Source organism: Neomonachus schauinslandi, chromosome 12, assembly GCF_002201575.2.
Source record: "Neomonachus schauinslandi chromosome 12, ASM220157v2, whole genome shotgun sequence".
In the NCBI taxonomy this organism is placed as follows: domain Eukaryota; kingdom Metazoa; phylum Chordata; class Mammalia; order Carnivora; family Phocidae; genus Neomonachus; species Neomonachus schauinslandi.
In genome coordinates, this window is record NC_058414.1 from 32,909,479 (window position 1) to 32,935,193 (window position 25,715).

Below are 25,715 nucleotides of genomic sequence, written 5' to 3' on the forward strand. Positions count from 1 at the left end.
AATCTCTGCCTCTATCTTTTCTTCTTCTGTCGAAAATCTGCTTCTGCCTAACTCTGTTAAGGACACTTGTCGCTGGATTTAGGGGCCACTTAGATACTCCAGGACGATCTCATCTCAAGATCCTTAACTTAGTTACATCTGCAAGGACTATTTCCAAATAAGATCACATTCACAGGTTGCAGGGATGAGGACTTAGATCTACCTTTTGGTAAGCCACTCCTGAACGCACTATAGACAGCTACAAAAACAGTCACTCACTTATAGAATACACGTGGTTTAGACATCTCACATACTGAAAAGGATAGTCAAATAGCACAAATATTCAACTTTTGACAAAAGATAGCACCTCAGTGCTTTAATATATCTTGTGAAGCTACCCATTTAAATAGCAATATTTTCAATCAATATATTCTATGTCATGTAATTTTCACATTACTGTTAATGATATTCTAATTTGAGCATGTACTATTTCATTAATAGATCACCATTATAAAAAAAATTTTACAAATGACTTTTTTCCTGCTATTTAAACAAGTAATACCTGTATACAATTTTAAAATTCACAAGTACAGAGAAAAGAATTATTCCCCTTCAATACTCTTTGCCTAGCTCCTCTCTTCTCAATTAATGGTTTAAAACTCAGAGTATTTTGTGCACACATGAAGGGTAGTTGCTTGTTTTATCATAAATAAAATCATGCTATACATATTACTCAGTCAACTGCATTTTTCTTTTATCAATGTCTTAAAGACATCTTCCTACAGTAAGCCCTATTCCTTTACTTTTCTAAACACACAATATTTGATAGAAGGAATATATGATTTACTGATGGACATTTAAGTTGCTTTCAAATTTTTGGTATTATAAAAAGGTTGCAATGGCTACATACCTTTGAAAATATGCAAAGATTTCTGTAGGATAGATTTTTAGAGGTGAAACTTGTTTGGCAAAAGTTATACACATTTCCAATTTGGTTGAGCCTGCTAATTTGTTCTCCAAAAAGTGCTCTATGAACTGGCCAATTAAGCTGAAGAATAATTCTTACCTGGTCAAATAGCAATGTGTATATGTGTGTGTATGCATGTTTATGTATATACACATTTTAAAATGTATAAGAAGTATACAGCACACACTTTTTATACTATCCCAGTGTATGGAACGCCACTCAGCATCAGTTATATGAATTTAGAAAAATGCCACTGATGCCCTTATCTTAACCCACCCAGGGTTAGGATCATTGGGCCCTCAAAGAAGGGAAAAGAGATCCCCCTTTGGGGGTGTAGTCAAGTAAAAAAAAAATTTTTTTTTTAATTTAAAAACAGGTGGTATCTGTCATGCTTTCTGACCCAGTGGCACGATCATCCCAAGGCAGAATACTCTCTCTCTCTCACACATCAGGAATTGTCCCTAAGAATAGTTGTGGCCACAAATATCTAATTGATGCATCCTAAGTCAATGTAGGAGCTCAACAACAGCATCAGACTTCATTATGCTTTTTTCCTCACAAGTTGTAGCAAGAAAAAACTTGCTAAGAATTATACATAACTTGAATTCCAAGGTGATTTGATTAAAATGAGCACAGCACCACAAATTATGTATTTAGATGCTTTTCAGCTATGCCAGGACAGGGAGAATATCTTTTCATCAGGCTCAAAGTTCAACTGGATTGACAGTGGCATAAAGAAAACTCACTGAGGCATCGCAAAAGTGGTCACTCCTGATCAGCTCTTGGCATAATTATAAGATAATAATAAAGATATTTCTAAAGCATTTAACCAATTACATGATCTTAAAACAAGCTGACTACTAAGGATGCACATATTTTGAAAGTAGAACTTACAGCTCTTTAAAATGCAGCAGGTAACTGTGTTTCTAAGTTAGAGGCGTACATAAATTTATCTATCAACCCACGATAGGACATTTACAGACTCAGAATTTATCATGTTCCATTAGATAAAGAATTTCATTCTATTGAGCTTTTCCTTATTCAGGGACTAAAATACCCTTCATCCAAGCCCACTGAAGTTCAATCCACCCTAACTTGCTACCTCCTCAACACCTCCACATATATCCTCATCATGTATTTGGCAAAATAGGGTGCCAAGTAATGAAAACACGATGGGTTGCATTGTAAGGGATTGCTTTCTTATGAAAATCTCAGATGAATAAAATGTTGCCTTGTTGCAGCATTTGTTTTACTTACCACAAAGAGAGCAGAAATGTTAGTTTCAATATAGGAAATCAGGGGCACTAGAGATTAGAATACACTGGGGATTAGAGACACGGTTCAGGATGGCTGCACTTAGGTAGTGTGACATATTTCAGGACAAAAGGGTTTGGTACTGAGGGAGGATTCTATTCTGCCAACAAACAAACAAAACAAATGAGTATTTGTGTTCTTGAGAAAAATATTTTGTTTTCTTCCATGAGCGACTATGGACTCTGAGAAACAAACTGAGGGTTCTAGAGGGGAGGGAGGTGGGGGGATGGGTTAGCCTGGTGATGGGTATTAAAGAGGGCACACACTGCATGGAGCACTGGGTGTTATAGGCAAACAATGAATCATGGAACACTACATCAAAAACCAATGATGTGAGGTATGGTGATTAACGTAGCATAATAAAATTTAAAAAGAAATGTTAAAGAATTAAAAGAAACTAAAGGAATGTATGGTGACTAACATAATAAAATTAAAAAAATTTTTTTTGTTCTTTATGATAATTCTGCCCATTAAGAGATTCCCTTAAAAATGAATAAACACAAGCTGGAAAATAAAATTTACAGAGTATTTGACAAAAGACATATAAAGACTAAAGAATTCCTACCCATCAACACAAGTAATTCCATTGAAATATGTGCCATAGAGCAGACACTTCACCAAAAAAGTACACTTTAAAAGTGCTCAATTTGCATTTTTCTGTCCCGTACAGGTCATCTTGCCTAACCTGAGGTAATGACAATCTTTTTCTGTTTTCTTGTAGAACTTGTTGAATCTGGTTTTCCATTTGGATCTATGATCCATCTGAAATTACTTTTTGTTTATGGCACGAGATCCAAGTCAAATGTATTTTCTTCCATATAGATACCGAGTCGTTCCAGCAACATTTGTGGAAAGGTCTTCCCCCAAAGAATAGCCTTGGTATTTTTTGTTAAAAATCAGTTAACCAGATATGTATGGGTCTGTTTCTAAACTCTTTTTCATTATTCTATTTGTCTATGCTTAGGCAAAAACCACACTGCTTTGACTGCTGTACATTTATAGTAAATTCTGAAACCAGCTCATTTAAGTCCCCCAACTTTGTTCCTTTTTAACATAGTTTTATCTATCCTATTTTCTTTACATTTCTATATATAATCTAGAACCATCTTGTCTACTTCTTCAGCACAGCCTTTGACATTTTGATAAAGATTACATCGAATATATATATCAATTTAGGAAGTATAGACATTTCAACGTTTTATTTTCTAAATGAGGAACCTGCTAGATCCGTGTTTTAGGTCCTATTTAATTTCTCTCAATATTTTATAGTTTTCAGTGTGGAGATCTTTGGCATCTTTCATTAGATTTGTTTTCTTATCTGATTTTTTTAATGCGACTGTACATTTTTAAAATGCTACTTTCCAATCGGTGGCGAGTGGAGACTTGCTCTGTGGTTGGGGTCCCTTGTAGTTCCTATCTATTACAAGAGCCCACACACAGCTATTACACATGTGTTAGCAGTTCAGGTGGTTTTTCCCTCTCTTATCTGTGGTAAGCATTTCCTCAGTGATGAGAGCAGTGCTAAGCCTTTCTATCTAATAAAGATCTTCTAGCACTCTGATGTTTGGTTTGTTTAGGTTTCTTTATAAGCTTGGCTTTATGATTTTAACTCTGATTTTTATAGTTTCTCTGGCTTGTTTAATTGCAAATTTGAGACTGATGGTCTCTCGTGAGGTTTTATATCCAAAATAAAAATCAGCGGTCTTACGACTACTAAAAAAATCACCGATCTTCCCTTTCACTCTCTGAGACAACAAAAAGGTACCAAATAGTGCCCAGGAGTCCAAGCAATCATAATGAAAATGAAGGTTTGCTCCGTGTTTGCTACGTGCTAGGACTTAGATATACAAATATCAACTCATTCAATCCCTAGAACAACCCTATCAGGCAGGTAGGATTATCATTGTTCCCACTTTACAGATGAGTAAACTGAAAGCCAAAGTGTTTAAGTCATTCGTCTAATAAAATACAGCTGTTAAATGGTAGCATCAGGATCTGAAAACAAGTGGTCTGGATTTCAAGCCTACATCCTTACCTACTTCCTCACAATACCTCTCCCCCGAATCTTAACATTCCTAACCTTCACCCTGACTTCCCAAATATAATAGCTATCTGGGTTTTTCATTGTAAATGCTCACTTCTTCTCTGAGTTGCACCTCACCTGCATTTTTGTCATCTGAGGACACAATTTATTAAATGCTTACATAAACACAGTTTTGCATACATTATTTGCAAACCTCACAAACATTACGATAGATGCCATTAGCCTCGTTCTACTTTGAAGGGAACTAAGGTTCAAAGAAAGGGACTTTCCTAATTTAATTTGGATTCTGACCTGTCCTGAATCCAAAGCCCATGCAAGATGCAACTTTCCATGAATGATTACCCAGGTCTTCTCCTCAGCTTGTCTTTACAAACCCCCTTTCCTCACCATTACTTACTCTTACTGGGTATTTAGTTAAATGCTACTTCCCTGTATAACATCATTACTTCATTTCTTCTGATAATCTTAAATCATTTGCTTGAAGTTAGAGGCTCTGCTAACGTCTACCAGGGTCTCTTTTGGAGGCAGTTAAAAAAATTGAAGTTTAGATAAACAACATCTGAAGGAAACAGTCACTAGTGGAAAAGAGTGTAAGTAGTGGAACAAGTGGGCTTTCATATGGTTGTAGTAGACTGAGGCTTGGGGCTGAGCTTGATTCTCAGCTCCTGGAGTTGGGAGAAATAATATATAATCTTTCTATTAATGTTCAAAAGGTCAGAATCAACTTATGACCTCACATCACCACTATTACCATACCTTTCCAAACAGCCTCTCCAACTGACTTCAAAATGTGTCCTGTGTCCATTTCAACTTGGATTTGATAGAAGGAAAGGAGTTTAAGAAGACCGCAAACTCCTCAAGGCTGACTCTGGGACTCCTATCCCACCACCTTTATTGCCCAGAAAATTTAACCAATTCTGGCCTCGTATATCAAAAATTTGGTGCATAGTTTCTAGTTACTTCTTGACCCTTTTAAATGGAAAAAGCAACATTGCTTCATAAGAAATTGCAATCAGAGGGCTGGTCACTTGATCTACTAATACTCAAATTATGGTAGGCCCTATGCAAAAAAAAAAAAAAACTAATCCATGATTTGGGGCCTATTTCTGAAATGTAATGGCACTTAAGATTCAAAAAGACTGAACACTTATCTTCATTCTCAGTACAGGAACTCTACAGAGAAAAAATTGTGCTACTCCCTTAGGAATGAATCTCATTTCAGACACACGTTCCTTACTATTGCCCGTGTGTAATTATTTAAATGTCATGAAATCCTGCAAATGTGTTTGATAAAGTAATTGAAATTACTTCATGTAATTTATTTTCAGTGATGGAAATGTGTGCATATAAATGTCACTGCACTGTCAATGAAGTTAATGACAGATGAGTTTACTCTTTAAGGGAGGATTTTACCTTCCAAATTCAAAATTTCTCTTGCAGCACACGTGTGGACCGAGGCACTGAGTAGAGTATGTTATTAATAAGAAATTCCCATTAGATCCTCTGACCACGGAGAGGAGGTCAGGACTTTATTTAGACCCAACTTCCTATTCCAACATGATCTCTGTGATACCTCCACAAATTATAGAAGTGGCTATTTTTTTTTGTAAATCATATGTATCTTTGTTTTTATTAATTTCAGAGGTAGAACTTAGTGATTCATCAGTTGCATATAATACCCAGTGCTCATTACCATCAAGTGCCCTCCTTAATGCTCATCACCCAGTTACCCCATCCCCCCCCCACGCCCTCCCCTCCAGCAACCCTGTTTTGTTTTCTAGAGTTTAGCATGTCTTACGGTTTGCCTCCCTCTCAATTTTCATCTTATTTTTCCTTCCCTTCCCCTAGTTCATCTGTTTTATTAAATGCCACATGAGTGAAATCATATAGTATTTATCTTTCTCTGACTTACTTTGCTTAGCATAATACCCTCTAGTTCCATCCACATCATTGCAAGTGGCAAGATTTCATTCTTTTTGATGGCTGAGTAATATTCCTCTGTGTGTGTGTGTGTGTGTGTGTGTGTGTGTGTGTGTACATATATGCACCCACATGTCTTTATCCATTCATCTGTCGATGGACATCTGGACTCTGCGTATTTTGGCTATTGTGGGCATTGCTGCCATAAACATTGGGGTGCAGGTGCCCCTTAGTGGCTCTTTACAACCACGACAGCAGCACCAAACAGTGCACTTTTTCCAACAGATTGTGGCATGTGGGGAGCAGAACTAGCAGTCAGTAAGCACAACTGTACAGCAAAACCCAACAGGAGAAATGATAATACCTCACCCAAAATAAGTTTTACAAAGGATCTCATTTGGATCTACGCCTCTGGATCTCATTTCAGGGTTTTGCTTCACACATCTCTCTACATAGTAAAGGTGAAACTACAACCTGCCTTTGCTTGAGGAACCTGCTCTGCCTTCTTACTTAGCACAGCAGCCTTTGGCTGACCTGACAGGAAGTTGATTTTGTCTTTGTCATTTGTAAAGCATAAAACAACTTGTTATTTGACAAGAGATAGTCTTTCAAATGAATGTATTAAATGTGCTTTGGTAAAGCATGAGGAGTGAAGGAAAACTAAATCCCTGACTATGTACTTGTAATAAAACTTTCAGTTTGATGTGAAATGCAATAATCTACAGTTGATCTGGGTAAATATTCCCTCAGACTGATTAGGTAACAGCAGTGATAGTATATTCCAGCAAAGTTGAGAGGAGAAAAAAAAAAATGATGCGGCTTCTTCCTGCATTGTAATTCCACAAGGAATATTATTTCTATTTCAGAATTACTGGCAGTTGAAAAATCATTTTTAGTTACTTTGTGTTTAGGTATGAAGACAAATGAATCACAGATCTAATTTAAAGTACAGTCATAGATTCTTCTGGTTACTTATTCTTCCGGTTTCTACAAATGTCAGATGACTTTCAGATAACAGGAAATTGCTGAATTTTGCTATTTCAAGTTTTAAGTAAAACCTACCACAGAAGGATATATTACTGTCATGCTAGAAGTTTCCTTAAGTGCCAGGATTTGTAATATATATTAGTATCACTCAATCTCCTTGGTAATCCACCTTTATTTTTAAAATACCTGCATGTAAATAAACAGAGCTTCTCTTTTCTGTTTGGATCACAGAAACCGCAGAAATTCAACTCTCAAAACAATGCAGTCATCAAGTAAAGTAAATGAAGACTAAATTTCTGGATTGGACTCTCAGCAGTACCACCTAGACAAGAAGGCTCCTATCCTAAGCCAGTGTATGAACAGTCTGCTCTTACCCTCCGACAGGCATGTTACTCCACACAGATGAGGGCCTGGTAAGGCCAAGGCTCTGGAAACTTGGGGCCCTGGAATTAGCTACCTAAATAGCCTCAGTGAGGCTTACACAGGTCTCTCACCAGCTACATCTTTCAAAGGGTGAGCTAAGAAACCATTGCAAAGCTGAAAAGTGGCCAAGAAGACTTTTATTCAAAGAGGCAGCTATAGATGAAGCTAGCCTGGGGGACTAGAGGATGCACACGTGTGTATATAAGGCACCAGGCACCTGTGATGTGGAACAGAGCTTGGTGGGTTGAGTAAGCCACCATAGGCCACATGTCTAGCTCCCTCTGGGAAGCTCCAATGATTCAAAGGATTTCAAATTCTAACTGATCTTGCAATTCACGAATATGCCTTCATCAAGGTAGGAGGATAGCACATATTATAATTTTGTTAGTTTGACTTATAACTTTAAAATCTTATACATTTGGCATATAAATCACTATTTATAGTTGTACCTCCAGCCCAGCAAAAGTGACGACCAGGACCAGTCTTGTCTTTTAATGAAGACCCCAATATTGTTGAACATGACTACAACTTTTTCAATTCACGGCAGCAAGATTTGAGCATAAGCTCTAATAAACAGAACTGCCTATACATATATAATACATCATAAGAGCTTCAATATGCTTGCAAAGGGTCAACATGCTACATATGTATATCATCAGCTTAAGTCCAACAAAGGACATAAATGTATTATTCATGACATGAAATGCAATGATTAATATCTCCAAAGCTACATTGCTTCCTACCTGTGGACATAAAGTGATTCATTTTTTTAAATGTTGGAGCGTGATTTCACAAGTTTTACTAACTAGATTTTAGCTACTTCAACAGGGGCCTTGAAGAAAAACAGCAGGCTAAAAAATTGAGTTCTCAATTTTGAAAAATATGTATTTAAAAACACATTTTTTCTTATTATTATAAATGTTATAAAGTCAAAGGCTATGTAGAATATTAAGAATTTATGGCTATAACTCCACAAAGTGCACTGAACACTGAAAGAGGGGGATTTTACCATTTCAAGCCTTTGCCACTATCTACGCTTCTCTTTAAAATGCATAAGAGAATTCTTTGTGGCAGAGGGGATAAAATAAACAATGGTGGACTAATAAAAGAGGTAGGGCCTGTTTGTATTAAGTGCACGGCATGTGTCAAAGACCGGACTTTTAATTTTTAAGCTTATCTATACTAGATTTTAAATTTGTAACAAATTTCCTGTAATTCAAAGGACTGAAAAAAGATCTAATGTTGATGAGAATTAAACCTCCTTTTTAGCTGGTACCCAAAGTCTTACACCCAAATGGTCCACTAAAATAACATGAAAATGACATTTCTAAAATAAATAGTTGGTGAATCAGAAAATCATTAAAGATTGTGCTGAGCCTAAACTTTGTCATGATGAAGAGTAATTTGGTTACCAACAGGAAAAAGAAAAAAAAGCAGCATTCTATGCATATTCTCTGCTCCTTTTAAATGAATCATAAAATCAACGATAATTTAAGATCAACCCTTCCTCTATAGTATGAAAAACCTCTTTTTATTCCATCATTATTCGTATTTAACATTATACAGTATATACTATGCACCAGTTCTTATAGGTACTTTATAATAACTCAATCAACAATTGTTAATAACCCTCTGAGGTGGACACTACAATGATCTGTTACAGGTGAGAAAACAGGAAGAGAGGTTAAGTGACTGGGCCAAGATCACACAGCTCCAAGTGCAGAGCTAGAATTCAGACCAAGGCCAACTCTTCCAGAGGCTGAATCCTTTAATTGCTATGCTATACTGATCTTTTTCTTATACTTTTCTAAAATGCTCAGTAATGTAGGGACAGATGAGTGTGTAGAATTTTACCAGCATGTCCACCAGATGCTTTTCAGGAACAAACAACAACAAAAAACAAAAACCTAAAGGCATACTTCAAAATAAATGAAAATTATGATCAATTTTCAGTAAGGATTTTGAAAAGCCCGTATCTCTAACAAAAGTTATTCTTTAACTAACTTGAACTTTTCCCTTAAATTTTTGATTATCTATATTAAGCTACATAAAAATCAAGACTCTAAAATAAAAGGGAGTACAGAAAGAAAATAATATCTAATTATAACCAGTGTAAAAGAAGGAAAGTCTTACAGAAAGGCATTTTGTGAAGTATTCTTCTCAGATTCCTTTAAATGAACCCATTTATTGGGAAGACAGCATCTACTTGAGTCAAATGAAGTTTCCAGTACCACAAAAATATAATGGTATAGGAAAAAGTTTAAATTGCAGTAAGAGTAGTTTAGCTTAGATCACAAAGAAATCATTGAAAAGATAATCCTCTAACACTGAAAACTTTTGAAAGACTTTGGAAGGAAGAACATTTTGGTGTACATACATTTCTCATTAGCAAGATCTCCTTTCTGTGTAATTTGTTCTAATCTAATTTGAACCTAGGAGTTCTTTCAATGCTTTCATCATTAACCAAGGCACTGAGATTATGTTAAACTAAGATGCATTTTTTCATAACACAGATATTATTACTTAATCATTTATAAGATAATGCATCATTTTTCTTTAGCTCTAGGTTCTTTCCTGAAACAAATTTGAAATACAGAACTAATTGCCTTCAGCATAAATACAGAGTTTTTAGAAGACTCAGTAACCCTTTAAAGAAAAAATAAATGTACTTTCTATATAACTGTACTTTCTATATAACTATACCTCTATAGAAATGTACTTTTCTATATAACTCAAAAGTGGCAGAAAATATTTTATTCAGATTTAAACAAAAACAAAACCCTCCACTGAAACCAAAAAATGTCAAGCAAATATTATTTTCCATGGGATTTTCTTTAAAAAAAAATAAAATAACAGTTTCAATATTGCTTGAAACTCAACCCCCATTGAGAATTAAGTAAAAGTGGAAGGAAAGCAAGTGCCAATGAGTGTAAGGAATCCAAAAGTAATGATAAAGAATTTAAAAAGTGCAAAAAAGCAAAGAATATTTCCATTTTATTAGTGAATTCTATTCGTATCTATTCTGTTCTTGTAACTGGTCTAGCTATATATCATCTAGGAATGTACAAAGAACCCAAGCAAATGCTTATGAAACATAAAACAATTGCTGACTACAGAGTTTGTTAGTGGTTTTGTAACCAATACAAGATTCAAGTACCAAGAGAGCTATCTTATAAAGAGAATTATTCAGCAATTATTTTCAGGATGTAGAGAACAGAAGAGGAGCTAGACAATAAAAGCACCTGGGAAGGCAAGGGGACTAGAACTCACATTTATTAAATCTGACATGGCAAGCACTGTGCTTCATGTTTTAGTCATAGGACTTAATTTCCCTTAATAGTGGTAATTCAATGGATTGGAAGTCATGATATGTTCAAAAATAGACAAAAATAGAAAGTCATCAGCTTGGGATGCCTGGGGGGCTCAGTCGGTCAAGTGTCTGCCTTCAGCTCAGGTCATGATCCCAGGGTCCTGGGATCGAGCCCCGCATTGGGCTCCCTGCTCAGTGGGGAGCCCACTCCTCCCTCTCCCTCTGCTCCTTCCCCTCCTCATGCTCGCTCTCTCGCTCCCTCTCTCAAATAAATAAAATATTTTTTAAAAATAGTAAAAAAAAAAAAAAAAAGTTATCAACTGCTTGAGATGACTCTCTACAAATCTAGAAAAGATCTAGGGGAGTTTACTATTAAAGAAAAAACAGAATATTTAGACTACTTCATGAAATGAGTGAAGGAGAAAGAGCTGGATAAAATGATGTATAGGTAGATAGCAACAAAAGTCATACTGAGTATCCTCTGGAAAAGTTAACACACTAGGAATCAATGGGTCTATTCCAATCTCCATGCCAGAAACCAACTCTGATGACCAAAGAGATTCCAGAACACTGAAAACAAGGGATGGTACCAATCACAGGAATGCCTGCAAGCTGTAATACAGACTGAATAAAAGACAATATGGGCTGCTACACAATTCCTTTTAACAAGAAATCAGAGTAGTGTTGCATGAAGTAAACCAAGAATCGTTTATCCAAAACACTTTAATGTGAAGCATTAACGACTAGAGGAATTGTGCTGCCATGGGAAAGACGAGAAATGCTCCACTGTTTCTTTCCTACCCCCAGTCTAAGGTTGTGAAGGAGGATTTACAATGAAGAGTTTCAAATTCCCAGAGGAATGAGGGATACAGCATTCCCTCAACTGAGCAAGCTGAAAACTAAAAGGATTGTATAGAGTCAAACTTTCTAGAACTCAAGTAGACTGAAAAAGAAACTAAATAGGGAAAACAGGCCTTTAGTTTCATAGTTTTAACAGATATTAAGAATAAACTTTACAGAAATAAAACCCCCCCCAAAGGTGAAAATGCCCATATTTCCGTGGGCTAATTAATGACTAAACTCATAACATTTACTTATGAAATCCAGCATTTTAGTTAAATTTTGAAGGGATTATGAGACCTTGGTAAACAAAGAGGAGAACCAAGGAGAATCCACCTCTACTATTTTGGAACAAATGGCAAAACTACTTAGAGTAGCCCCAATGCATTCAGTCCTATAAAAACTCATGAAAAAGATCTGCTACATAAAAATGAAACTGTAACATGCAAAGTACAGATGCCAAAGTATGCTTTTGAAGCTGTATTAAAATAGCAAAAGAACACTTAAAAAAAAAAAAAGATTTTATTTATTTGTCAGAGAGAGAGAGAACACGCGAATGAGCACATGTAGGAAAAGCGGCAGGCAGAGGGAGAAGTAGGCTCCCTGCTGAGCAAGGAGCCTGATGGAGGACTTGATCCCAGGACCCCAGGATCATGACCTGAGCCAAAGGCAGATGCTTAACTGACTGAGCCACCCAGGCGTCCCGTAGAAAAAAACTTTAAATGAAAAGTGCTTTGCGCTCTCAAAATTAAACAAAACAGACTCTATGAATGATAAGCAAATATACTTAAATCAAGATGAAGATGATGATGATGGGGGTCACACTAAAAAAATTTAGTTTCTGAAGAGTTCTAAAAGGTATTAGAAGATATATATGCTTAAGCGCTACTGAAAGGCAAAGTAGAATCAGTAATGTTAAATATCAAACCACTGCTTTGGAAGAGAGACTTTAAGAATCACCCAGAATATAGTCTAAAGAAAAAATGAGAGACACTGAGAACAGAAAGCAGAAATCCAACATTTGGGAATAAGATTTCCTGCAGGAGAAAACAGAACAGATGGGATGGAATAACCAGAAGTGTACTAAAAGAACATATTTATGATCAAATCTACAGCTAAAAAGTATTCACTCCATACCTAATGAAATTAGTCGTTTCTGAGAGCAAATTAAAAAAAGCCTCCAAGCATCTGGGCGGGGGAGGGGAGATTCACCTACAAAGAAAAGCAATTTGATCATGTAGGTTTTTTTTTTTCTCCTTGACTACATTAAATGCTATTTATTGTCTACTAACATTTGTTAATATTAAAAGGAAAGGATTCTGATTCATGAAACCTACAGTCTAATAAATTGCTATTCTGGAAAATAAGCAATATAAGAAAATTTCTCAGATAAAAACATGGTGTGAAAAGTACATCGTTTATGTGCCACTGCAGGGAGAGGAAGCTATTTGAAGTCATACACGAGTAAACTAATCCAAGTAAGTAGCCAATAAAAGAAGAATTTGCTAGTGGGCATTAAATATGTTTGGGTGTGTGCACGTGTGTTTAAGCGTGCATATACATGTATGTGTGCATGTATATATAAATATTTGTGAAGAATCATGATTATGGAAAATATATTACAAAATATAAGTTAGATAGGAGAGTGAAAAAGCTGGAAGTTTGCCAACACTTCATCTCAAAAAGGAAAGCCAACAGTTATTGAAACTGATACTTTCGAGTAATCCAGAAACCAGAAAGTTTTTTAAATTCTTAAAATTGATCTCTAGCAATTTGGAGGCCTTCCAAGTTACAAAAAGGAAAAATATCAAAGAAACTCTAGCTACAACAGAAAACAAAGCAAAGAGATAAGGGGTACTAAAGAAAGGTTACAGTAACAGTAAGAGACAAATTCAAATTTAAGGTGAAAGCTTCAAAGGAACAAAGAAGGTTACTTTTATGTATGAAATAGCAAAGCTCAAAGGCTGTAACTGTCATCAACTTTTATGCATCAAATAAAGGATAAAACAAAGCAAAAAAAATGGGTTGAAAACAAAAGCTGACATTAACAGAAACACAGTAATGCAGTAAGAGCTCTCTTAACGGACTCTATAGATTAACAGACAATTCCTATTCCTCTGCAGAACATGCTGACATATCCATAGCATTCCAAACACTAACCACTGATGGGTTGCTCCCACTGCATGCTCGTATGCTTCTATTCCCACAAATTGAACTGTATGCTTACCAAGGGTCAGTCATATTTGTTCCCAGACATGTTTACATCTGTAGTACTTGATACTGAACCTGCTATTGCATAAATACTATGTATTAAATATATGTAGAAAGTTTATACTTAATTAAAACTTAATAGGTTTGTAAAGCCTCAATCAATGTGACTCAACAGTCTTGTCAAAGTAGGTGTGGGGACACAAATGTAAATTATTAGATCAAATATTAATTGTAAAAACCTAAACCTATTACTCTATACTCAGATCACTTTCAAAAATGTCTCTGAACTCTCCACTTTAAAAATCCATTTAAGGGCTCCTGGGTAGCTCAGATGGTTGAGCGTCTGCCTTCGGCTCGGGTCATGATCTCGGGGTCCTGGGATCGAGTCCCACATCGGGCTCCTTGCTCCGCGGGAAGCCTGTTTCTCCCTCTGCCTCTCTGTGTCTCTAATGAATAAATAAATTCTTTAAAAAAATAAAATAAAATAAAAATCCATTTAAAATGACAGAACTTACCTAATAGGTGTGGTTAAGCCACACAATTATTGAACTCCAATTTAGGGCCCACATTCTAAGGCTTTGGCCCTGCATCAAAAGATTAACAAATATAGGTGATGTTTTCATCCAAACAAAAACAAAAGTTTTCAATATGTATACATTATTTCTCTTTATCCCCAGTCTTTCTTTTTAAATTGTTTAAGACCTTTATTAATGGCTGCTTGCCATTTGTTAACTTTTTTGGAAAAAAAAAATTCAAATTGTAAACTTTTATTACGAATTAAAAATGAAGTTCTTAAAAATCTCAACTTGACCAGATACAAAACAATTAAAAAACTTTTAAAGGTGTATTGAGAAAAACCAGGCTTTTTTAAAAAACACATTCGTCATTACCAAAAGAGACCTCTTTAGGTAAAAATAATAAGAACCCCATGCTACATAGATAATGCAGATAGTTCTATTTCTCTGGTCAATGGGCAAAAAAGCAAACACTTAAGGTCTTCAGTACCAACTTTTGTTTATTTCTTATTGCTGGAATGTCATCTTCATTCCTTCATGCTGGATGATGGTAGTGATGGTAGAGATGGCAAACTGGCCATTTACTCAGCCTGACCCTGCTCAGCCTCAGGAGCAGAGGAATTCTCAGCTGCTGGATCGTCTGCTTTGGTCTCTGCCATCTTGTGGTTTAGGGTTTTCTGGGCGTCTGCATTGGCAACTGAAGTTGTGGTACCGACATTGAGATGGCTGCTGACCTTGGGTCTCCTCTCCTTGATTTTCCTTATCTTCCTCCTTGACATCCCCTCTAGGCTGTCCTTGGCGAGCAGGACCCCTGCGGAATCGTGGTCTACAACCCCGATACACATTCTGTCTCACTGGTCCATCTTGCTCTCCCACACCCTGGTTGTCATCACCTTCCATCCCTTCCCTCTGCACAGGAGGGCCGGGATACTGTGGCGCCGCCCAGAGGATCTCTGCATGTAGTAAGGTGAGAACTGTCACCTGCAATAGGGTCGGCACTGTTGGGGCCGGGCCTTTGGGAGCACTTTCCGATCCCTTGGTCTTTTCCCCAACTCTCACTATTCTGGGAATTCTGCCGGGAATTGCGTGGAGGACGCCTGCGCTGGGATAGCATCTATAATGGCTCCGGTCGGCTGCATATTTACAGCCTTACACTGGAACTCCGCCAGGGCCTGTCACCGCTGCTGCCCCCGCACCCTTTTCTCCTTCAACAACATCAACTCCACCGTTTCTCCATATCCTACACTGCGAAGGCGCTGCCCCGGGTTACTGTTCTTTCTGGCAGGCTTGTGTACAAATACATCCTCCTTGGGGTCATTCCTGTTGATGAAGCCATATCCGTTTCTCACATTGAACCATTTTACTGTTCCCAAAACCTTCCTGGCGATGACCTTCTTGTCCCCAACGGCAGGTGCCCGGATGTGAGGCCGAGGGAGCTGCAGCTGCGGCCGCCTCCCAGGGCGTGATGGAAACTAGGGCACTTGGGGCGGGGGGGGAGGGGGGGGGGGGCTGCGCTTCCCGGACCTCGGTGGGCCGCTCTCCGCACTCCCCCTCCCATTCGAACTCTATCCCCAGTCTTTTTTTTTTTCTTTTAAGATTTTATTTATTTATTTGACAGAGACAAAGTGAGAGAAGGAACACAAGAGGGGGAGTGGGAGAGGGAGAAGCAGGCTTCCCGCGGAGCAGGGAGCCTGATGCGGGGCTCGATCCCAGGACCCTGGGATCAGGACCTGAGCCGAAGGCAGACGCTTAACGACTGAGCCACCCAGGCGCCCTCTATCCCCAGTCTTATAATAGATCTTTTGGGTTAACTGATTCATTCCACTGCTGATCATGTTAGATAATAAACTTCCACTGTTGTGACATATTTTATCCTTTCTCATTATCTGACAAAGTAGCAAAAGTAAAATGATGCTAGGTAAGAGAATGACTAATAATAAATTTGGTTTTGAAAATTTATGCTAGAGATAATACTTCTTTTAAAATGTCCCTTGACCATTTAAAAAAACTGGCCACATATTAGGCCAATTGTGAAAATATTTTTTTTTTCTTGAAATTAAAAATATTAGTCTACATTCTTTGACTATGGTACAATGATCCTGAAAGGAGAGTGGGTCTTGTATGTTTGAGGTACAGAGGGCACACTATGACTAAAGCAGAATGGACTTGTAGGCCGTTGTAAGGACTTTGGCTCAAACTTTGGAGAGTTTGAATAAAGAAGTGCCATCATTGAATTTTTATTGCTTTGTATTTTATCCTATGAAATTAAAAAACAAATGCTTTGTATGGATTTTAACAAATCATAGATATCCACCACTCCAGTATATACAGAAAAGTTATTTTGAAGAAGTAAAGGAGGATGTTGATTTTGAGATGGGAACAAGATGAAGAGTTCAGATTGAGATATGTTAGTTCTGAATCATCTTTAAGACATCCAAAGAAATGCATTGGATTTAGCCAACCTGGAGATCATTGGTGAATACCACAAGCATTCTTAAGAGGTCTGGGTGTGAAATCTGACTTGAGTAGGTTCAGTCCAGAAGAGAAGAAAGAATTGGAGTAAATGCAGAGAGCCAAATCTTTAAGAGCTTTGCTATAAATCAGAGAAATGAGGGGAGTAACTGGAAAAAAATAGAGAGGCAGTTTGTTTTGTTAAATCACTAAGATGCTCATGCAAAAGTTCAACAGGAAGAGAACGGATGATGCAAGAATGAGAAAGGAGAATCACCATGAAGTTCTTAAAAGGATAAGGACATGAGACCTTGTGCACAAAAAGAGGCATGTTCTTTGCTAGGAATTTAGACAGTTCATTCATATAAAGGAGTTAAAGGAGAACACACGAGCTTTGATATACATTGGTAGAAACATGAGAAGGGGTAACCCAAGGCAAACTGTCTTCTGATTGCTTTTATTTTATTATCATTAGCAGAGAATGAGAGTAAGAGAAGAAGTGATAAAGGTTCTAGAGGAAAGAAAATGTCCAAAAAGTTATCTGAGGCCTGAGGGAGTGAATACACAAGAGAAATATAAATGGTTGTTGGGCATCATTAGGGCCTACTTGAGGGTGCCATAAATTTAAAATGAGACCAATCAGCATGATGGCAAGTTTTTCTCCAGCCATGTTCAACTTTTCATGCATGGGCATGGGTGCTATAAACAGTCTTATAGCCAGGTAGTATAATAAAACAAGAGAGATACAAGGGAGCAGTGGTTTTATAGCGAAGGAATGATTATAAGGATGAAACATGGAACTGTAACAGGAGAAAGGGTACAAGGACATATTTTAAGGACACGGGAAAGGTGGGAGATGAGCTAGTTTCAAGTCCCTGAGTGTAAAAGGATTGTTGGAGCTGGACCATTAAAGGGAGCCAGCTGGAGAGAAAAGTGATGGTCAGAGAAGGAGAAGCTGGAAATAGAAATGATTGAAGAGCTATATCACTAATAATCAGGACAAAAAAAAATCTAGGCTGTAAACAGGCGTGAGTGGCAGAAATAAGGCCAGTATCACTGAAGAATATGAGGCCAGAGACACTGGAGGAGCTCAGTGATGCTGGCATCACCAAGAATTAGGATAGTTGTGGTGTTGGAGGAAGAAATTAATACACAGGAGCTGAATTTTTCAGGAAAAGAGAAAGGAAATACAGGTAGATGACTTTTTAAAAAGCAGAATTAAGAAGTGGTAAAATGTATAACAGGAGATTCAAAACTTGGAGTTCCTTTCTTTAGGTACGAGGGAAGGAAAATAGTCTATATCCACCAATGAGGAGCTAAGGAAAGTCCTACTTTTCCTCCATTCTCGGTAACTCTGGAGGGTTTTTTCTCCACGTTTGCTTTGGCAGTTGGGAGGGAGAGCAGCCAACCCAGGGAAGCCATTTCAGTGTCAAGTCAGAGACATGGCAGGGTTGGGTAGAGAAAGAGCCTGAGTGGACATCTCCAGTTTGGCTGTAAGGTCATGTAAGGAATCCAGAAATTCTCACATGCCCTAAGGAGAGTCGTGGAAGTTAACTGATGAGATGTCTGGTGATTGATGGGATGACTAGCGGGGGTTAACACTTTACTAGCAGATTATATAGGCTAGTAAGCAAAAGAGAATCACAGCCAGACCTCTGCTGCAGCCACTGTACTTAGAAGAACGGAAGTTGGGTCAAGAGGGCAGATAGACCGTAAGTTCTGTCCAAGCCAAGAGAGGGAGAGATCCCATGTTCTTCAGCCTCAAACTCCAGCAGAGGATGCCAGCAAATCTAGCTAGGACAGGCTGATAAGAATTGCTGCAGAATCCAGCAAAGATCCAGAGAGTAGCACAAGAGCACACACACACACAACTCTAGCCCTTTGTCTGAAGCCAAGGGAGACCAGGAGCTCCTTTTCACATGCAGACTCCATCTTGGGGAGAAATTAAAAAAAAGCAAGTAGAATTCTGAAAAACTGAACATAAACCTGAAGAGGATGGTTTTAACCCAGCCAGTAGCTTGTGACAAAGATCGGATCACTTGTAAGAAATGAACAAGCTGTTTCTTCATACATCAGAAGGCAGAGACCTTTGTAACACATACACTGAGTGCTTAAACAAAAAGGAAAATATCTTTATAGAGAGTTATAGATTCCTTTATAGACAGGTGAGTCCAGATTTGCCTTACCCCAGCTATGTTATCAGTCTCGAATGTTGAATTAAAAACAGAGTTCCGACATTAGGGTCTGTTTTGAAGAAGATCCAGGTCATTGGCACGAAACAGATGAAACAGCACTGCAGGAATGACTATCAAACAGGAGATGCTCACAACATAGCTGAGAAAAATCAGAGGATCAAACAGCCAAACATCACAATGCCAGAATTCTAGGTCAGTGGCACCTCTTCCTTCTGAGAATTGGATCCTGTCTGGGCCAAGAGTCCAGGCTTGTGCAGGTCCAGGGGCAAAATATGTGCTGGGTCCAGGAGTGGAGACAGAGCAAGTACACTGGCCTCTGCCAGCACATCCAACAAGTCCAGGGCCCCTGACAGAGCAGGGCTTCATGTACAGGTTGAGGGAAGAACGAATAGATAAGCCTTTCCTCACCAACTGGTCTCTTAATACTTCAGAATTTAAGATGCTAATGTAGCAAAGAAAACCATATTTATACATGAAAAAAACAGACACAGAGCCTTAAAAAAAAAAAAAAAAAAAAAAAACCCTCAAATCTGTCAGACTTCTGTAGAAAAAAGTCACAAAGAACAATCTCAATTAAACCTTGTTGAAGTAAATGTTCTTATCCAGTTTTCTATTGTCAGCATTAATATGACCAATGATCCTATTAATAATAACTAACATCTATCATTGCTTAGCATTTTCTAGGCACTAGGCTACTATATATATATATATATATATATATATATTATATCCTTCAATTCTTAAAACAATCCTGAGAAGAAGGTATTGGTTTTATCCTCATCTTATAGCTAGAGCGTAGGTTTAGTGAGGTTAGTATATAAGCCACACACTAAGTAAGTCAGCAATTTAGAACCAAGAATCTTCATTTTGGAGCCCAAATGCTTTACCAGTGAACAGTAATACCTGCTATATGATTTACATAAGACTTTAAATAAGACTAAGTATGTAGAAGGCATTTTGCATATCTTACCTTGGTATGCCTTCAAACAACACTGAGGTAGGGACTAGTATTATCCTTACTGTTTCAGAAAAGAAACTAAGGTTAGAAACGTACTAAAATGATAATCTCCAGCAGAAGAGAAATGGAGAATCAAGTTTGGGTAGCGAATTTAAACTGTCTGCTCATAGTAGACACTCATGTTTTATTAGGGATTTTTATTCATAATTTTAAAGAAAACCAAGTAACTTATATGTGAATCCATTTAAGAAAAAAAAAAAAAAAAGGAGTCCTTCAATTAGTCAGGTTTGGAAGGTGCACGTCACTGACCCTTTCTCTTCAAATGAGTATGTTGTATTTACATTACATATTGGTGGAGGCAAACCTCACTATAAATCCATCTTCCTCCCGAGCTGCCATTGCACAACTAGACTAGTCTTTGTTGAAAGACAATACCCAGAGAGAAAAGCACCCAATTCTTCAGTTACCAAGTGACTCAGAGAAAGTCTCAAAGACAAGTAAGATGTATCTTTAGGTAGGGACCAAACACCTTGATTGGTCAGGAGTAGCCCGGTGTACACCTGCTATCCCGATGGCCTGTCCTGTTTAACATCTCTCCAAGACAAAAGCATCACCATTTGGTAGTATCTATCATATGATCACCCCAATCATAAGTGAGAGAAGATCAAGTTTTTCCCTTTTAGGAACCCCCAATTTAGGAAAGTTGTCAGTCATACCATATCCATCCCTGGGACCTAGGTAGCCTTGCCGCAGAGGTCCAGCCTGGGATAAGGAGGTGTATGAGAGGGCAGGGTAGGGGCAGCAGCATTGGAGGATCAAGTTCTTACTACCGAGGCTCTGCTATACAACCCATACTCCAAATCTGTTCCTATGTGTTTTCTCCATTTCTAAGTTCAGTTTTAAAATTGGTTCAAGAAAAAACAGAACTATATAGGTGAACATTCATTCACTTTACTGGAAAAATTTTTAGCAGTCACTCTTTTAAATGTGAGGAATATTTATATTCATAATTTAATACAGGAAGATTGAAACTATAACAGAAATATACAAAATCTATGGTAATATGTTCTCAAAATACTTCATTCTCCTTTAATATTTAAGGAATAATAAATAATACATTTAGAATGGATTTTCAACTTTTTAAAACAGTTTTTATTTTCATTTGTTCCTTATAACATCTGGTAGAAAACAGGAAAGATAAAATCTCATATTACTGATGTATTTTTAAAATTGCATCTGTGCCTTGGTCTCAATAATACATATCTCAAACCAGAAATATTCCCTTTAAATAAAAACATCACAAGTTTGAACAAAATGGTGGCAGTCCTGTGTCATATTTTTTGAATCTCCCAATCCCTTTTAAAAAACCAACAGAAATGAAAGTTACTGTTAATTGGTTCAGGGTTTCTTTTGGGGGTGATGAAAATGTTCTAAAATTGTACAGAAGTTCCACAACTCTGTTCACATACCAAAAATCATTACATTGTGCATTTTAAATGGATGAATTATAGGATATATGAATTAGATCTCAACAGAGCTGTTATTTTTAAAAGGTTAACTAGGTTATTATGGTGAGTTAAAGGAGGACACAGTTCTTAGGCATTCCTGCCATAAGAGACAGATCCATTTGCCTTGCCCTTGAGTTTACTGTGGCCTGTGAATGCTCTGAATAACAGTAGGCAAAAAAGAAACTATGCCATTTCCAGGCCTAGCTTTTAAGAGATCTGGATGCTTTCATCTTGATCTCCTGGAGACTTCAGCTGCTATGCAAGAACTTCAAATACCTTGAGGCCACTCTAGTTTGAGGAAGCCTAGTGAGCCATGTGGAGAGAGAAAGAGGCTTGGCAAGTCCCCCGCCCCCACCCACCCTGCCCCCTTGTTCCAACTCTCAACCATTCCAGTCATCGCACCTGGAGTTGCAACACCGTGAAACAAAACACCCACATTGTGCCTCACCTCAATCCGTGACCCAGAAATACCCATAAATTGTTGTTCTAAGGCAATATACTTTGGACATATTTGTTAGGCAGCAATAAACAGAGGAGATTGCAAAACAAAATGATAAATTATCCCATAAATCCCAGGAAAAGAGCAAGTATATTTAAAACACTGACAGCAGCAAGACCCTAAGGAAAACAGCAGCTATGCTAGAACAAGCAAAAGGGAATACAAAGGGAACCCTGGTGGGCTCCAAAAACTAAGAAAGCCAGGAATTGCCAACAGGCATTCACTCTCAAAGAGAAGGTCTCCACTCAAAGCAGAGAACTCAAATGGCCACACATAGGATAGTCATAAGCACTGGGAAGCTTCACAGTTTCCTATTTGTAGATATGTATAAGAGGACTGCACAATTCTGAAGGTGTTGGGGCAGCCTGAAGCATCCAGGATGTCAAAATAGTCAAAACCCTGGGCGCCTGGGTGACTCAGTTGGTTAAGCAACTGCCTTCGGCTCAGGCCATGATCCTGGAGTCCCGGGATCGAGTCCCACGTTGGGCTCCCTGCTCAGCAGGGAGTCTGCCTCGCTCTCTGACCCTCCTCCCTCTCATGCTCTCTGTCTCTCATTCTCTCTCTCTAATAAATAAATAAAAATCTTTAAAAAAAATAGTCAAAACCCTACAATGAACGGAAACTGGTCAGAGCACATTCAGAGCCATTTGTTCAAGGTAAAAAAATATATATATCCGGTATAAGAAAGAGACTTATATTCTAACCAAAGAAAAAAAGCTGCAAGTGTCATCTCAGAAAGATACAGCTATGCAGATAAATATTTTCTAAAGTTTATTACAGTGAAACCAAAGAGGAAACCTAGTTTTGAAGCTGGAAAGGCAATCTTGACCTTCATTTCTGCTAAACAGGTACTTCCTCCTAAAATACAGGAAACTCTGTCTTTCTTAATATAAACTATGGAAAAAATTACAGTTAACCCCAATTAAAAATATTGCAAGACCTAAGATGGAATCTAAATTACATACTTATAAAAATGAAATCACATCAGAAAAAAACATGACTAGAGAACAAAAAATTGGATTCTATTAAAAAAAATTATAGAAGCTGTCAAATGAAACATAAATCTGAATTTTTACATCATCATAAATGTTGAGGCATTTAAGGATGTTTAAGCAACAGATGTAGATGTACGCAGAGAAATGTAGATTAAACCATAGGGCATACAAAAAGAAACAGATATCATAGAATGAACCTCTATAGAAATAAAGAGGACAAAATAAGAATGTAAAAAAGGAATGAATTTTAAAAATTGGAGAAAGTAATAACTACAGAAGACAAGCAAAAAACACACAACGTAGATATATAAGAAGTTCTTAAAAGAAAACCCAATCAGTGGAAAAGAATACTGACAACTATAATGGAAGAAACTTTCCTGGAATAAAGAGAACAAACTTTAATATTTAAAGAACATTAACAGGAATCATATATAATTTTTCAAATTGGGATGCCTGGGTAGCTCAGTGGGCTAAGCATCCGACTCCTGATTTTAGCTCAGGTCTTTATGTCAGGGTCATGAGTTCAAGCCCCACATTGAGCTCTACACCCAGCATGGAGCCTACTTAAAAAAAAAAAAAAAAAATTTTAAGAACTGAAAAACACAATCACCAAAACTAAAAAAACAAAACTTGATGGATGGATCCCACAGTAGAATGGAGGGAAAAGAAAAACAACCAGTAAACTGAAATATAGAACAGAAATTATTCAATGTGAACAGAGAGAAAAATACTTTAAAAAGAAATAGTTGTGTTTAAGTCTTTAATCTATTCCAAATTAATTTTTGTGAGTGGTGTCAAATAAGGGCCCTATTTTATTATTCTACATTTAATTATCCAGTTTTCCCATTAAGTATTCTTGTATCCTTAGTCAAATATTAGTTGGCCATATACGCAAGGACTTATTTCAAGGCTCTTGATTCTGTGCCATTGGTCCATGTGTCTATTTTATGCCAGTATCATACAGATTTGATTACTATAGCTTTGTACAGTTTGAGATCATGAAGCATGGTACCTCTAAGCCTTGTTTTTCTTTGTTGGGATTGATTTGGCTATTCAAAGTGTTTTGCAGTTCTATACAAATACTAGAATTTTTTGCTCTTTCTCTGAAAAACTGCCTTTGGAATTTTTATAGGGATTGCATTGAATCTATAAATGGCTTTTGGTAGTATGGACAATTTAACAAAATCTAAGATGGTAACAATATTCATTCTTCAAATCCATAAACAGGAGAGACCTTTCCACTTTTCTGTGTCTTCAATTTCTTGTAGTTTTCAGTGTATAGATCTTTCACCTCCTTGGTCAAGTTTATTTCTAAATATTTCATTGTTTTTAATGCTATCTGTGAACAGGATTATTTTTCTTTAAAATATTTCATTGTTAGTATATGAGACACAAAGGATTTCTGTATGTTGAGGTTGAATCCTACAACTTTATTGAATTTTTGATTAGTTAACAGTTTTTTTGGTGGAATCCTTAGGATTTTCTATAGAAGATCATATCATCTGCAACAGACTATTTTACTTCCACCTTTCCAATTCAGATGCATTAAAATTAGTCTTGGAAATGATTTTTTGGATAGGACACCACAGCAAAGGCAATAAAAATAAAAATTTAATAAGTGGGACTGTATCAAATTAAAAAGTTCTACACAGAAAAAAATTAAAGTGAAAAAACAACCTAAGGAATGGGAGACTGTATTTACCAACTATATATCTGATAAAAAGCTAATATCCATAATACATAAGGAACTACTACAACTTAGAAGAAAAACAAGAAAAACACAATCTGATTAATAAATGAGCAGAGGAACTAAACAGATATTTTTTCCAAAGATGACAATGGCCAACAAGCACAAGAAAAGATTCTCAACGTCACTAATCATCAGTTAAATTCAAATTAAAACCACAGTGATAGGAGATATAACCTCACACCTGTTAGAATGGCTATCATAGAAAAGACAAAAGGTAAGTATTGGCAAGGATGTGAAGAAAAGGGAACCCTTGCACACCGTTGGTTGGAATTTAATCACTACAGAAACAATATGAAAGTTCCTCAAAAACTTAAAAATTGAACTACCATATGATCTAACAATCCCATTTGGGGTATATATCCAAAGGAAATCTTCAAAGGACCTTCAAGACATATCTGCATGCCCAACCTCACTACAGCATTATTCATAATAGCCAAGGTGTGGAAATAACCTAAGTATCTGGATACGGATGAATGATTAAAAAGGATGTAGTACAATGTGGCACAATGGTAGGTTATGCAGCCAAAAGAAAGGAGGAAATTCTGCCATTTGCAACAACATGGATGGAACTTGAGGGCATTATCCTAAGTGAATTAAGTCAGAAAGAGACAAGCAAATATTGTATGCTATCACTTATATGTGAAATCTAAGAAAGCAAAGCTAAATTCAGAGAGTAAAATGATGGTTGCCAGAGGCTGGGCAGGGTGAGGGTGAGGGAAATAGGAGATGCTGGTCAAATACTACAAACTTTCAGTTAAAAGATGAGTAAGTTGGTAAATTACTCATGGCAATTATAGTTAAAAGGGTAAATCTTAAACATTTTCACCACAAATATAAAGTGATAATTAT

The 25,715-nt window shown here is 37.1% G+C and overlaps 1 pseudogene; it reads right to left on the bottom strand.

Moving 5' to 3' along the window:
- Positions 1 to 15,091: 15,091 nt before the first annotated feature.
- On the bottom strand, positions 15,092 to 16,068 carry LOC110579878 (annotated as a pseudogene).
- Between the last annotated feature and the right edge of the window lie 9,647 nt (positions 16,069 to 25,715).